Source organism: Anomalospiza imberbis, chromosome W (assembly GCF_031753505.1).
Source record: "Anomalospiza imberbis isolate Cuckoo-Finch-1a 21T00152 chromosome W, ASM3175350v1, whole genome shotgun sequence".
In the NCBI taxonomy this organism is placed as follows: Eukaryota; Metazoa; Chordata; class Aves; order Passeriformes; family Viduidae; genus Anomalospiza; species Anomalospiza imberbis.
This window is the reverse complement of record NC_089720.1, coordinates 267,563-284,056: the sequence shown is the minus strand read 5'-3', so window position 1 is coordinate 284,056 and position 16,494 is coordinate 267,563. Positions and strand designations below refer to the sequence as shown.

The following is a 16,494-nucleotide window of genomic DNA, read 5'->3' as shown; positions in this document are numbered from 1 at the left end:
TCCAAGGGGTCCCACTCCTTCCCGGAGACCCAATCTAAATTTTCCCCGGGGGGATTCTCTCACTCTTATCATTCGCTTCGTCTCTGTACTGGCCGCTTTTCTCGCGAAAAAGACGGAAACGCAGCATGGGAGACTACCGCACTCACTTAGCAGGTCTGGGGTAACCAGCCCGCCTCTCATTCACACACATTCACCCCCCCTTATCCACCCCATCCCAACAAATACTTACCTATCCCTTGTCCTTGGGTCTTTTTTCTTCGTGTACACTTTGGTCTTAGGGGCTAATTACCGTGGTTTTAGGGAATCCTTTCCCTTTTCTTTGCTTTATTGTCTCTTTTTGTCCATCGGATCGTAACCTGCATCTGTCGCAGCACCAGGGGAGCAGAGCGAGGCTGCCTAATCAGGGCAGGACGCGTCTTCCTCACTCTGACTCTCCTTAGGCACCGGCAGAGAGGTGTTAGGAACCATCCTCTGCTACCATTTGTTATAAACGCCAATCACTTGGTTTTTAAAATTTTAAAAGTTTAATAATAATAAAATAGTTATAAAAATAGTAATACAATTAGAGTAATGAAAATTTAGAGTTAGGACAATTACAAGACAATAAAAAGCAAAGAATTACGGACATCCGGATGCTCTCGGGCACTTAAGCCTAATAAGCATGCCTTGTGAACAAAGGAATAATCTTTAAAAGCAGTAGCCTGTTGCATATCCATACATCTCATACATGATGCATAAATTCCTTGCAAATTAAGAACTTTTCTGGTTTTTGTCAACTTCTTCCCCTTAATCCTGGTGGTTCCATAAAGACGGAGAGAAGGTGGAAGAATGTTTGTCTTTTCCGATAAGGAGGCAGTAATTCTTTATGGGCCCCCATCATTGTCATCTCTGTGTGAAGAGTTTCTTCATTATCTCATCTCTTGCTTGAGCTAGTAAAAAAAAAACCCCACATACATAGGTTCTATTTTAACTACAAAACTACATTTACCATACTATTAAAATGTTAATACAACACTTCTAATCAATATAACATAATACATATAGTATTCAATTTAATATTTGCGAAAAGCCAATCATAAAATATGCATTTTTCACAATAACCATTTTATTATTATTATACTTTTAAAATTTTAAAAACCAAGTGATTGGTGTTTATAACAGGAACCATCCTCTGCTACCATTTGTAATAAACGCCAATCACTTGTTTTAAAAATTTATGAAAGTTTAATAAAAATAAAATGGAAAAAAATTAATACAAGTATAGTAATAAAGATTAAACAATTAGAGTTAGGAATATTAAAGAGACAATAACAGCAAAAAAAAATTACAGCCCGGGCTGGGTACCTCTTTCTGGACCAAAAGTGAGCCAGGAGAAGGACCCCGATAAAAGAGAATTCCCTCCTTAAGACGGGTAACCTGTTGCATACACAAAGCACTTCATGAATATGCATATCTTTTATTTAAAATAAGAAATTCGTCTGGTACTTGTTGAGGAATTCCTGTTAATCCCAGGCGCCTTGAAGTCTAAGTCGAGTTTGGAGAAGTTCGGTTTTTTTGTTGATAAGGAAAGCCATAAATTCCTCTCCTCTGGAAGATTTAGGGGTTTCTGTAATTGTTATCTCTGTGTGAAGAATTTCTTGATTATCTTCTCCTTCTCTTGAGCAAAAAGAATACCACACACACATATTTTTTATTTTAACTACTAAAGCTTAATTTCAATTACAGAACTACATTTACTATATTATTAAAATGTTACTACAGCATAACTTTCCAACCTAGTATAAAACATATAGTAAATATCTGCGTAGAGCCATATAATATGCATTTTTCACAACAATAAGGAGGCAGTAATTCTTCTCTTGGGATCTCAGTGTCTTGTAGATGTTATCTCTATGTCAAGAATTTCTTAATTATCTTATCCATTCCTTTAGCTAGTTACAAAAAGTATGTTACATCACATAGTTTCTATTTTAATATTATGTTATAGCCTAAAAACTATATTTACCACACTACTTAAAAGAGATAAATACAGCACTACTTGAAAGAGATTAATACAGCATAGCTTTCCGACATAACACATATAGTATGCATTTTAATATTTGCGAAGATCCAATCATGTAATATGCATTTCTCAAAGTAAATCTGTTATTGGTTTTATCAAAATAGAACAACCCTCAATAGCTCACTTAGCTAGAGTTAAAAGACCCACAGCCGCATACATTTTAAGGAAGGCTTCTGCCAGTCTTTGGGAGCCCCAATGACTCCCTTCGTGAAGTTGTTTTAACAATTGTAAGGCCAGAGCTTTTGGTATCCACTGCTTACCATGCCTTGTAAACCAATTATCCCCTCTTTCCTCTGCCGCACTTTTTAATTATCTCAAGTTCCTCTGGTGGAAAAGACAGTTTCTTTGGCAGCGGGGCAGTCACTGGGAACAAAAGGAGGATTTTAGAGATTTTTGGCAACAATGCAGGTTTCTGAGCTTCTTCATCAGCCAGTCGGTTTCCTATTACCTCCTCCAAGCACCCTGCCTGGTGCCCCTTGATGTGTATTATTGCTAACTTTTTTGGTAAGTTCACCACCTCCAATAGGTGAGAGATTAAGCTCTCATGAGATAAGGTCTTTCCCCTGCAGGTTAATAAACCTCTTTGTTCCCATAATTTCCCAAATGCATGTATCACTCCATATGCATACTTCGAATCAGTGAAAACATTCACTGTCTTGCCCGGGTATAATTCACAGGCTCTCACAAGTGCATACAGGTCCACTGTCTGAGCTGACCAGGTGGGCAGTAACCTCCCCCCTTCCTTTAATTGCCTTCCATTCACAATAAAGTATCCTGTAAATCCTTTCCCTTCTATCACCATTGAAGACCCATCAATAAACACATTTTCTCCCTCCGGTCGGGGAGTATCTAGGGGAGTATCTCACAAATCTTCCCTAGCCCATGTCAGGAGATGGATCACCTGAATACAGTCATGAGTTTCTTCCTGGCCCCTCTCTCCAGGGCCATTCAGACAGGAAGCTGGGTTGAACCCTTCCCCACTTTTAAATTCTAAATCCTCCTATTCCATTAAACAAGATTCATACTGTAATAACTGAGTGCTGGTCATCCACTTAGAGGCTCTTTCAGTTAACAAAGCTTTAATCTGATGGGAAACTTTAACAATCCGATAACCTTCCCTTGTCAGCTTTCAGGCCTCAGCCATCATCAGAGCTGTGGCCTCGTAGTTCTGCAGACAATGGGGCCAGCCTCTGGCCACCCCATCTAACAATTTTGAAGAATAAGCAACAGGTCCCCTTGTTCCTCCATGCTCTTGCACTAAAATTCCTTTAGCATGGCCCTGTTTAACATCCCCATATAGTTCAAATTCCTTTTCTGAGTCTGGAAGAGCTAAGACTGGGGCCTTAACCAATTTGTCTTTCAATTTTTTAAAGCTTTGCTCTCCTTCTGGTGTCCATACCATGACATTAGGACTATTTTGAGTTAAAAAGTCATATAAAGGTCGGGCCACAACAGAAAAATCCTCAATCCATGCTCTGCAGTATCCCATCAACCCTAAAAACTGCTGTAACTCCTTTTTTTTGTCTGGGATAATGGTACTTGAAAAATCCCTTGTATTCTGTCTGGATCAATACACCGTAACCCTCCAGTCAGAATGTGTCCCAAATATTTGACCTTTTTTTCTACCAACTGTGCCTTCTTTTCGGACACTCTAAGTCCTTTTTTAGCAAGAAAATTAAGCAGCTTCACAGTAGACTCCTCAACCACCTTTTCATGTTCCCCTTGTTATGTGTATATGGGATAATTCGTGCGTATAAAATGTTATCTATATCTTATATATATATGTTGGTGAGACACATTCTTATAAAAGATTTTTAAGCGCACAAGTCAGTGTCGGGGATTGCATCACAGTGTGGAAACCACCTGGACAGGAGGAAGGAGAACCTCATTTGCAAATGAATGAACGTAGCCCAGAGATGGGTCACTCTCCAGGGTGATCCGAGATGAATACATGATAAATATCTAAGATTGAGATAGCCAGAGCCATGGAGAGATACATCTCAATACTGGATTGTGGCAAGCACATTTCTCTCTCTCTCAGGATTTTTATAAAGGTGCACAGAGAGGAGTGAAAGAGAAAACAATTTCTATTTCTGCTCCTTGTTTTTCTCTTGTGGAATGTGTTTGGAGAATTGTTTACCTAGAGCGAATGCCTGGTTGGATCACGGTGGATTGTTTGGGCCTGATGGCCAATCAGATCCACCTGTGTCTGGGCTCTGGCAATCAGGGTCATGAGTTGTGAGTAGTTAGATATTATAGTTAGAGAGTAGCATGTAGTTTTTAGTATCCTCTTTTATATAGTATATTAATGTATCATAGCATAATTATAATAAAGAAATAATTCAGCCTTCTGAAATAAGTCAGACATCATCATTCTTCCCATTGGGTTCGCCGACATCTACAACAAGTGGTGACCCCGAACGTTGAATGAAGAACCAGGACCTGGATCGGTCCACAACCGTGATTTTACACGGGAAAGGAGGTGAACCCTCTTGAAAAGGCATGTCCGACGTCCCTGCGAGGGATAGGGGAAGTAAGATGCCGTAGGAACCCTCTCTATAGGACCAGGTGAAGGCCCGAGCAGTTGCCGTAACCGGACACCTCTGCCTGCCTTTGAAAAGGTACTGATTTTTGTTTATAATACTGCCCTGACCTGGGGTGGACTTTAACCTTGGGAAGAAATGTCTGAACATATGGACACTGGTTTGTCTTGTGTAGATGCCCTGATACTTGCCGTCTGGAAAGACTTGGCTCAGAACTATGGAATTTATATCCCTGATGATGATTTATTGGAGTTTCTTGAATATGCAGACAGTCGTGTTTTTTTTCAGTGATCTGGGTTTTTCCCTGAATACAGAAGCTAAGAGATCCCTATATTTCCTCATCAGGCAAAGCATTATGCGAGATCTCCAAGTGTTTCGATACATGAGAGTTTATTTCGAGCTTTTTCCGATAGTCCAGAAATGGACCCCTTTTCCGATAGTCCAGTCTTTGCGGCAGGTGCCCCCCCGCGAAAGGAGGGGGGCAGAGCCTTTGTCCGTGGCTCAGAAGTTTTCTTCTGCTTCTGCGCAGAGGGAGGTTTTTTCCCCGCCTCCTCCACCTCCTGCAGCGTGTGAGCCCCCCCTCCTCCCCTCGGAGGGGGGGGGGGGGGCCGCTCCTGACCCCGGCGGACGCGGAGACACCGCCTCCCTCGCCGGTCCGCCCGCCCGCAGCCGTGCCTCCTCCTCCTCCTGCCCATTCGGAGCTGGGAGACACACCCGCCGCTGAGAGCCAGCCTGAAGCCACTTCGGCAGGGGCGGAGACACCGCCCGCGCCGGCCCCGCTCGCCGCGCCCGCCCCTGCCTCGGAGTCGGCGGCCGCGCCTCCTGCAGCGACAGCGGCGCCTCCGGCACCGCCCGTCATCGCTCCCGCGGCGGCGGCCGCACTCCCTGCGCCGTAAGCCAGCCCCCCGGAGCCGCGGTCGGCAATTGAGCCATCGGCAGCCGAGGCCGAGGACCTCCCTGCGCCGGCTCCGCCGCTGACATCAGCTCTGACGCCGGCGCCGGCCCCGGCTGCCCTGTCGGCTCCCGAGGCTTTCGCCGGGTCGCCAGGCGCTGCCACCAGCAACAGCAGCGAGCAGCAGCAGCCTGGGGCCGCGCTGGAGCGGACCCCGCCGTCTCCAATCAGCCCGGGGTCCCCTCCCGGCCTGTTCCCTGGTACTGGCGCTCCTCGGCAGCTCTTTGCAGCTGCCGCGAAAGTGGAAGTTATGAAGTTTAGTGCCTTTCTGGGGAACAGAGTTTTTCTTGGTCCAATTCTTGCTTGGGGGGGGGGGGGGGGGGGGAATTCTTGCCGGAGCTCGAGGTCCCTCGTCCTTCCCGCTCCCGTTTGGGGGGCGGGGGGAATGAGTTCTGGGAATGCTGCCGCTGGTCTTGTGCCCGGAGAGCGTGGGGGTGCTGCTGCCAGGGGTCAGAGAGCTGCGTGCCGGCCCAGCCGTGCAGCAAGTCCTGAGAATCAACATTTCTCTGGGGAAAGCACCTTCTCTGCTGATCCCTGGGGCAGTTCTTGTGTCATGCTCTCGTTTGAGGTGCGGGAGGAACAAAATGCTGGAGGAATTGCTGTGATGCTGGCCGCGTGGTGGGGGCGGGCTGTGAAGATGAAGACCCCGCCTCGCCGGCCGGGCTGGGACCGATTGGTCCAGCCCCCCGGCCGGAGGGCCCCGCGCCCCCCACGGCCGGGTTTGGGATCTTCGCTCCGCCCGCATGGACCGGGGCCGCCACCTGCGCAGGGTCTTAAAGCCTGCTGGTTGCTGGGCATTCTGATCCCAAGATTAAAAAAGAAAAAAAATCATAAAATCATTGAAGTAAGATTTAAGATTAATTAAATAGAGGTGGTTGAAAAGACAAGAAAACAAGAAAAAAGTGATCGATTTAAGAGGTTTGGCCATGGCATTTCAGAGATTTTTCAGGTTTTTTTTCTTTTTTATTTGGTGATGGGTTTTTGCACCAGAAAGGTATGTTTGCATGGTTGATGATCACCCCAGAGTAGGTGTTATCAGTTGTTGCAGTCTCTGGGATGCCATTCAGTGTTTTGGTGTTTGATAATTATATGATGTCACATTTGGTTTTTCTTTATGGGTTTTTAAATTGTTATTTGGACTTTCTTCAGTTGTTTTGTTTCAGGATTCAGCAGTTCTCTGTTTCAGCAATGAGAAGGACTTTTGAGGATGTCAAGATAAACGTTACAAGTTAATGGACACCTTCTCCTGAGAATCAGCTGTTTGGACTTTGAAATTTGAGCATTCTTTTCACTGTTGTTTTTGTTTTTGTATTGTAAGCTTTGTTTTAGAGATTTGATAGATGGTTTGCAGGTAAAGGATCTCTGAACATTCCACATCAGTATTTGATTTGGCTTTTGATTGATAGCTAGCAAATTGATAAGGGGACCTCTTGAGATGTGTTTGCTCTCTTTTGCAGGGTCCTGCAGAAGACTTGCAGATGCAGTTTTTTATTTTTAATTTTTTAAAATTTGTACTAAAATGGTGATATGTGGCAAGCACATTTCTCTCTCTCTCAGGATTTTTATAAAGGTGCACAGAGAGGAGTGAAAGAGAAAACAATTTCTATTTCTGCTCCTTGTTTTTCTCTTGTGGAATGTGTTTGGAGAATTGTTTACCTAGAGCGAATGCCTGGTTGGATCACGGTGGATTGTTTGGGCCTGATGGCCAATCAGATCCACCTGTGTCTGGACTCTGGAGAACAGGGCCACGAGTTGTTAGTTAGATATGATAGTTAGAGAGAGTAGCATGTAGTTTTTAGTATCCTCTTTTATATAGTATATTAATGTACCATAGCATAATTATAATAAAGAAATCATTCAGCCTTCTGAAATAAGTCAGACATCATCATTCTTCCCATTGGGTTCACCAACATCTATAACACTGGATTCTGGGAATGAGATCATGGATGTGCATCATTCCTCGGACATGGTTTTGTTCAGTTTATTGCAGAGAAAGAACTCCACATGAATATGTGAAATTCTGAAAGGAAGAAAAAGGACTCTGACCCGGGCAGAATAAACTGTATAAAAACCGCTCAGACGGAATGGTCTGTGTGAAACATAGGGGACCCTATGCTGTAGCGATTGGACCTGTGTCTCACCCAGTGCCGATACCCGGGCTTGTCACTGTCCCTTTTTGATTGGATTGTGGCTATCTTGGACCAAATTTCAGTCGCGTAATAAAAAAATCTATTTTTATTACATAATAAATTTGGCTTGAATAATTTTTACTTATAACACCCTGATAAAAGCAAATCATCTGCATACTGAAACAACCTAACTCCTGAGGGTGGAGTAAACTCTCTCCATATTTTCTGCAAAGCTTGCCCAAAAAAAACCGGTGACTGTATATCCCTGCTGGAGAACTGCCCATTTCAATTGTTATTTTATCATTTTCCCTCCTTCCTCCTATTCCCACTCAAAGGCAAAATACTGTTTACTATCTTCTGTAATCAGACACCCTCAGAAAGCATCCTTCAAATCCAGTACTGAATAATACTGATGTGTAGAAGGGATCTGATTCAGGATTGTATAGGGATCCGGAACTGTGGTATGCCTTAGTTTGACAATTTCATTTATTATTCTTAAGTCCTGTACCATTCTGTAGGTTCCATCTGGTTTCTTAACTGGCAGGATAGGGTTGTTATAGGGAGACATACACGTCTCCAAGAGATCTGCCTTTAGCAGGGACTCAGTGACAGGCTGCAACCCCTTCTTTCCCTCCCTTGAAAGAGGGTATTACTTTTTAGACATCACTTGTCCTGGTTGTTTCAAAGTAATTTGGAGAGGTTCTATGTCTAGTTTTCCATATTTCCCTGGGGCTGCCCACACTTCTGGATTTATTTCAGCATAAGCCTTCTCAGACATTTTACACAAAGATATCACAGTGTTGGACTCTGTGTAATTTTTTTACAATACTAATTTGCATTCCCACTTTAGCCATCAAATCCCTTCCCAGTAAATTACAATCACAATTAGGAAAAAACAGGAATTAATGCATTTCAAACCTGTCTCCCACATCTATTAATAGGGGTTGAATAAAATGCATTCGTTCATCCTTCCTGCTCACTCCTTGAATAACCAATGATCTTTTTGACAATTTCCCCCTCTTAGGTATAAAATTCAAGGTGAATCAAGAGGCCCCTGTGTCTACCAGAAAACACACCTCCTCTCAATCCGGACCCACCTTAAAAGTTATCAAGGGCTCCAGAGTGGTGGGTCCTTGATATAATGGGAGCCCATGATACCCCTAACAATCCATTTCCATTCTCCTCTGGACTTCCTCCTCCTGAGGGTCCAGCTGTCTCTGCAGACACTCCCTTTTCCAATACCCTTCTGCCTGGCAGATGGTGCACTGGTTTCTCCCCAACTGCTGTTTGGGTTGGCTTTCCCCGGCCTAGGAGGGAATGCCTCTGTCACTTCCTTGTGGCCGACCCCATCCCCTCTGTCCCGGGGGACCTGTTGGACCCTGTGATTTATTTCTCCACGGCTGCAAAATTTCTGCCATCATCTTTGCCTTAGCTTTAACCTTTTCCTCATCTCTTCTTACATAGATCTGCTGTATTTTTCTAACCATTTCCTCCAGAGGCTTATTTTGCTACTCTTCATCTTTCTGTGCTCCTTTTCTTATATCAGGCCAGGCCTTAGTAACAAATTGTACCTTCAGTAATGTGTCAAAGGCTGGCCCCTCAGGATTCATCCCCCTATGCTTTTGCAAGGCATCCCTAATCCTTTCCAACCAATGAGAAGGGCTTTCATGTTTCTCTTGTTCTAATGACATAGCCTTAGCTATATTGTTAGTTCTGGGAGTGGTTGATTTAATTGCCCTTTTCAAATAAGCATGGTAATCGTGGAGGTGAGCCAGACTGGACTGGTGTTCTGGATTAGGGCAAATTTGGGAGAAAACCTCCAAAAGGCGCCCCCCCAGAAAGCCAACCCACACAGCCCCTCCCCCCAACCGGTTTGGGAAAATTTCCTCAGAGAGAAGTGGAAAAAACCCTGTTTATTTAAACAGGCAAAGCACTCCCTAGCACACAAAATGAACAATACCAGATGACAAAACTCTTTCACCGCTCTGAAGAGATGACAAATTCAGAAAGTCCCTCCTGGGAGTGGTCACTCTGTTATCAGTCTCTCCGGTGCTGGGAAAGGCTGCTGCCCAGAGTAGGCCCTGGTAGGCCACAAAGTACGAGCTCTTGGTGTTTCCCTGGGTCCCAGTCCGGAGCAGGTTCGAACGGATCCAAGAAAAGGGAAAGAAAACCAGTCCAGGGAAAACTTGGAATGCCCCAGCTAGCTAAGCTAACTAAAATGCAAAGGAGCGTGATGTTCTGCCCTGTCCATGCCCAGACAACACAGTGGAGTTCCGTGTTCCAGCAGACTGGAGGAGTGAGTGCACACTGATAACAAAACTCTCTTCTTCTTCTTCTGTCCGCCTTCACTCTCAGAGCCCGTCTTGAAGGCACAAAATATAATATCCAGCATAAACAGAACACACGACTGGGGATATGAGCATCAAAACATCACCCTACAACACCTTGTTATTTGGGTCCCACTTGGGGGTCAGCCTGGGGGATGGCATCATCCACTGTAGGTACATTAGGCCCAGTGCCCCCTGCTGATTGTGGATGTTCATACTCCCGCAGTGGCAAGCTTTCTGCAAAATCATTCATTTCTCTGATGACCCAAAAAAAAATCTCCAAAAGAAAAACACAATCCTTCCATGTATAATCCACATTTCCCAAATATTCCTCTATCTTTTCCCCCACCCCTATGGGATCATCCAAATATGGGGGTGTCACACTACGACACGAAATAACTCACACATTCATTCTAGATGCAAAAGAGGGAAAAGAGAGGAAATTTATTCCTGACCCCACAATATATAGAATTCCAAAAGTGACAGTGGATTGGAGGGTGAAAATACCACCTCTCCAACCACACTGGTCAAACCAACAGTCCATCAATTCTCTCCTCCCACAAAGAAGAATGCAAAACAATCATTATTTACATGAACATGCGTGGGAAACTCCAGTAGAAATATGTATACATCAGAAGGCATAGAAAACTTTTAAAAGAACTTTAAAACTCTTAAAAGAACAGAGCAACATCTCACCCTTTTTCTGTAAAGAAAAAAAAAAGAAAAAAGAAAAATTAACAATGTTAAAAAGGAAAAATTTGAACAATGTTCAGTGTCCATTCCTAGAGGAATCATCGGAGTGATCACTCGCGTCGTCTGCATCTGAGACATCACTCAATGATTCATCCACTTGATGACTTTCACTTTGGTCACGGTTTTCATTTTGCCTGTCGGCCGGATTCTGTCTCTGCCGTCACAGGTCAGGGCGAACACACTTCGAAGGTACCCAGCGTACCCCAGTATCTGTGGATATGCACGCATACCCACGCCCCAAAGCGATAAGGTCATAGGGACCTTCCCACTGTTTGGTGGCTAAATTCCGCACCTGAACCTTCGCTTGAGGCTGATGTGTTTTGTCAGAAACCTGCGAAGAAAGGTGATGATTCAAAATGAAAGGTTATTTGAATTCTGTGGATCAGTAAGATGATTGATGGTATACAAAGCTTTTGCCAACTGACTGTGGGGTTTTTGAAGAACCCGCTTCAGAGTACGATGAGCGAGTTCTACAATAGCTTGACCAGTCAGAGAATGAGGAATTCCAAACTTGTGTGACACACCCCACAACTGCAGGAACTGCTGCACCTTCTGCAATGCCTAAGCAGGACCATTGTCGGTTTTCACAGCAGAAGGTATGCCCAGAACGGCAAAGGCCTGCCTTCAGTGGGCAAGGACATTGCGGGCCTTTTCTCCAGTGTGAGCAGAAGTCCACATCACAGAGGAGAACGTGTCAACAGTGACACGCACATACTTGAGCTGGCCAAACTCGGCAATCTGGGTGACATTGGTCTGCCAAATCTCCAAGGCCCTACGGCCTCTGGGGTTTACCCCTGTCGGCAAAGGCACAGAAAGCGCATGACAGTAGTCACACGACTCGACAATGTCACGAGCCTCAGTTGGCATCAACTGTAACTACTTCTGCAAGATATGTGCGTTCTGATGGAAAAACCCATGCAATGCCTTGGCCTGCGCAAGTGTGTCAGGCTGAGGTGCTACCCATGCTGGGTTAGCCAACTTGTCAGCCCTCGCATTACCTTCTGCTGCACACCCTGGCAAATTGGTGTGACTCCTTACATGCAGAACGTAGTACGGATGAACCTGGGCCTGAATGGCACACCACAAGGTCTTCAGTCAATGAAACAAGGCAGGATTACTGACCTCCTTCAAAACTGAATAACCCAACCGCTGTGCAATGTCAGCCACATAGGCAGAATCCGTGACCAAATTGAAAGGTTCCTGGGAAAATTTCTCAAATGCCATGACAGCGGCCTTCAATTCAACCAATTGGGCAGACCCATCCTCATGACCTTCCAGGACCTGCCACTCAGATCCATCCCTCCAAGTAACAATGGCCTTCCCTGTCTTCCACGAACCGTCAGCGAAGACAGTGGGTCCTTGCACTGGTTCCTGACTATTTTTGGGCCGCAAAGAGATTTGGGTGGATTTTGCCACCTGCATAGCTTGTGGCTGGGCAGATGATAAGTGATCTGCCCTGAAAAGTTTTCCAGAGCACTTTGCAGGGACACACTGTGTATAAAGCTCCAGTCAAAATCCTCCTGCTGTACCGGGAGTATGATCTTTGCGGTATCCGCTCCCATCAATTGCAAACACCGTTGCCGTCATTTGATTATCAAGCAAGCAATTAGCTCAAGCAATGTGGTTGCCGTCTTCTGGGGCTGATGGGGCAGGAAAACCCATTCCAGGATGTGTAAAGAATCGGACGATTTGTCCCTCCATTGGCCAATGATGCCTGTGGGATGCAAATCTGGAGTGGTAATGAACACAGTGACATCAACGGAAGGATCAATGCGATAAACCTGGTAAGCAGAAACATCTTGCTGAACCTCCTCCAGCACCTGAAGTGCCTCAGGAGTCAATGTGTGAGGTGACTTTAAATCAGAGTCTCCCTTTAACAAATCAAACAGAGGAGACAGTTGTGCATTGGTCAGTCCCAAGTATGGACGTAAGCAAATGATGACACCTACCAATTTCTGGGCATTATTCAGTGTCTTCACTGAATGCACAAATTGTACCTCCTGGTGTTGGATTGTTCGTTCCAGAATTTTGACCCCCAAATACTTCCAAGGAGGTTGTTGTTGAACCTTTTCTGTAGCCACCTGCAGCCCATGAGAATGCAAAGCATTGAGCAACTGAAGCTGTATCCTCAGCAGCTCATCCTGGGTGGACGCAGCCACCAAAATGTCATCCATATAGTGAGAAAGATGGGCATCAGGAAACTGCTTGCGAACTCCAGACAAGGCATGGGCCACATACCATTGGCATATGGCAGGAAAACTTTGCATGCCCTGGGGCAAAAATCTCCATTAATATTGCTGTGTGGGCTCAGCATTGTTGACTGCTGGCACGGAGAAGGCAAATTTTAGTCTGTTAACAGGATGCAAAGGAATTGTAAAAATACAATCCTTCAAATCCACGATGAGGATTGGCCAATCTGCGGGAATGAAACAGAGTGAAAATTTAACAGGGTAGAAATCCATTTAGATTTAGGTGAAATGTGCTGCTTTGAGCTTGCTAGCATAAGTAAAATATGCTGTTTAGTCTAGTAACTCTGCAGCCCTAGTAAAACTGCCCCAGCTGAGGAGAAAGAATGCGAATTTCCAAGCTGAAGAGATAAGAGAGGCTCCTTGAACCTTAAAACAGACAGGGCAGGGTGACCCAAGAGTTCTTTATGTACTTGCTGATTAAAAAAACTAGCTACAAGTATAATTAACTGTATGTATAATGCAAAATCAGTAAAATAAATATACACGAACCTATTGTAAAACACTATACATATATAAACAAGTAAAGAAGAATAAAAAAAGATCAAGAATTCTCAGGGGCACACATGTCCTTTGAAGGGGAACGATCCCCACATGCGTCCAGCGCTGTAATAAACACACCGTCCCTACAAATCTTTATAGGAATTGTAAGGTTTTTTCGTCCATGTTTCAGGAAGCATGGTAGACAACGGCATGCCCACCTGCAATGTTCCCATGCTTTCCATCATGGCATTGACCTTTCGGAGGTCTTGTAACAACCTCCATTTCCCAGATTTTTTCTTGATGCAGAGGACAGGAGTGTTCCAGGGACTGGTAGAAGGCTCCAAATGACCCTGGTCCAACTGCTCTGGCACCAGGTTTCTAAGGGCGACTAATTTGTCTTGAGGGAGGGGCCACTGGTTCTCCCAGACAGGTTTGTCCACCAGCCACTGTAAAGGAGGCCTAGGACACTCTGTGTCCTTCATCGCAGTGGTCCCCATCAAAAATCCGTCCCGATGCACACCCCCCATGCTGACAGAACATCCCTCCCCCAGAGGTTAACACTAGTTGAAGTAACATGAGGCTGAATCATGGCCGTCTGTCCCTCTGGGTTCGCAATCAGCACGGGCTGCTGGCTCATGTAGCAACACGCTGTTCCTCTCAATCCTGCAATAGGTGTCTCCACCAGATCCAAGGGCTACTCTGGGAGTCAGGCGGCAAGGGAGAGAACTGTGACGTCTGCGCCGCTGTCAAGAAGACCACAGAGATGGATCTCTGGCAGTGTCTAATTTCTCCTCTAAATACCTCCACAAAATTGGACACAAATGAATTCTATCTGTTCCAGAAGGTGGCCATAAAAGCCCCTTTGGCAACTTATACTCTGGCCACACAAAATAACAATATTTTACCACGATCTCCATAGTTACCTCTGGGTGAATGTATAATCTGTTCCAAGACCTCAGCATTCTCCCCAAGGGACTCTCTGGGGGGTATTATGGGATCATCATCCCTTTTGCCAGGGCCCCTTCCCAGCTTTACCCTTTCAACCCTCCATGGTGCCTTGTTTCACCTGTGCTACCCTCCATGGGTGCCTGTTTCACCTGTGCTGTCCTCCATGGGTGCCCTCCCAGGTTTGCTCCCCAAAGATCCCATATTATTCACCAGTGAGATTTTCAGTGTTCCTTCCCTGTGGTCTCTTCACGGACCCCCCTGGTCTGCCACTCATCTGTCTCCTGGACAGTCTCGGGAACCCAATCAATTGCCGGTAGCCAGCCACCACCAAGGGGAGTTGATCACCCAAACTGGGTGAGGTGTGCGTCCAGCTCCACACTCTGCCTGCCGCTCCGGATGGTGGAAAGATCCCAGACGAGCCTGCAGTTGTTAGAAAAATTAATCCACAAACACCAGAGGTTTATGTCCAAAAAGGAGACAGATGAGTCCTTTTACTTTATTCAAATAAAGGGAGAGGCCATGGGGCATTCCCCTGGGGCCTCTCAAATTTTTGGAGGATGCAGCCTCCTTTTTTTCCGAATCTCCCATCCGCATTTCCCTTCTCTCTTTCCCAATTGGCTGAGGTACTTGAGAGGTAAAGACTTCCCGAAACGCCCGATAGCAGAGATTTCCCTCTAATGTATAACCCTCCATTTTAATGTTTAATTCTTATGGAATTTAGGGTTTTTCCCCATTGTTTCTTTCATCTTTCAATGTCCAATTTCATTTATCAGCAATCCTAAAGTTTATTTGTAAAAGCAAATATCTTTTCCCATTCACCAATCAGTGGAATCCTTCCCATTGTTTCTTTTATCTCTCAGTGCTAGTTTTATCTACCAGTAGACCCACAGCTTTTTTGTAAAGACAAATCCTTCATTCCTCTCAGTAACCCCTTTTTATCACCTAACAGTGTCTGGCTCCTAATTTCAGGACCAGTGAAAAGGCATCACTGTCATCTCTGCTTCTTCCAGTTGCTGACATTCCAGGGAAATACTCTTTTTCTTCTTTATATAAAAATCAGACATCAACACATAAGAATCATGCCTGTTCAAATTAAACTAAAACATGCCTGATTTCCCTTCAACACTGTATCTTTCATATTTAATGTTTAAATCATACAGATATTAGTCCTTTTGTCAGCTTCACATCTGCTATTGCAGCATTCTGAATATCTCCACCATACCATATCTTCCGAGTAGTGGGATAATCTGTGAGTATTTTCACTAACTGGTCCTTAGGTTTTATCTTACAATTATCTTTTTTCTTTTTTTATCAGAGATTTAGCTTCAGGCTACAGGTGAACGCCTTAAATTTCCCTCATTATCCTAAGTTGTGGTTCCATGTTTGCAGTTGTGCATCACAATATTACCTTGGAGTACAGATTTAAGTCAATTCAGACACAGGCTGTTTTCCAGCAGTGTTGTTCACTTAACAAGAGCTAACAGTATAGGGGTTTGGATGGCAAGAAGCCTGATGCTCTGACTGCTGTGTGTGAAGCCTTTCACTTGTCCATCCTGTTTCCCTGTAAGGCTCTCTGTGGATTGGTCTCTTTGGAAGACCTGGCCTGTTTATAATATCAGACTTTCCTTACATTGCTGTCCAGAAACAATTGCCATCAAAGCACTACTTCACTGCCAAGAAATCATTCCACACTACAAAATCAATACATCATTTTTGCTTCTACCTGAGCAGTGACTGCAGCAGAAGCAGCATGGATCCTTGACTGGTGACAGCTGTACATGTCCTGATGCAGCTTTCTTGAGACTCTCTGTGTCAGGAATGAGCCCTTTTGTTCACTAATGGTCACATACAGGGAGATTAGGTACATGTAGAGATGGAATAACAGTAGGCCAGGCTACCCTAAGCCTAAACTACCCACTGCTGATTGTCCAGATTGGCAGCAAAGAGGTTGATGAGAGAAGTTCTAGGGCAATCAAAAAGGATTTCAGGGCCCTGGGGCAACTGGTTGAAGGGAGATGAGCACAGGTGGCATTTTTCCTCAACTCCTTTGG

General features: G+C 44.8%; 1 long non-coding RNA gene across 1 annotated transcript; it reads right to left on the bottom strand.

Annotated features, from left to right (window-relative positions):
* Positions 1-8,694: 8,694 nt before the first annotated feature.
* LOC137464288 (uncharacterized) lies at positions 8,695-10,384 on the bottom strand. Its single transcript, XR_010994153.1, has 2 exons — positions 10,131-10,384; positions 8,695-9,467 (listed from the first exon to the last, which is right to left on the bottom strand). It is a non-coding gene; the product is annotated as an uncharacterized lncRNA (long non-coding RNA).
* Positions 10,385-16,494: the final 6,110 nt, after the last annotated feature.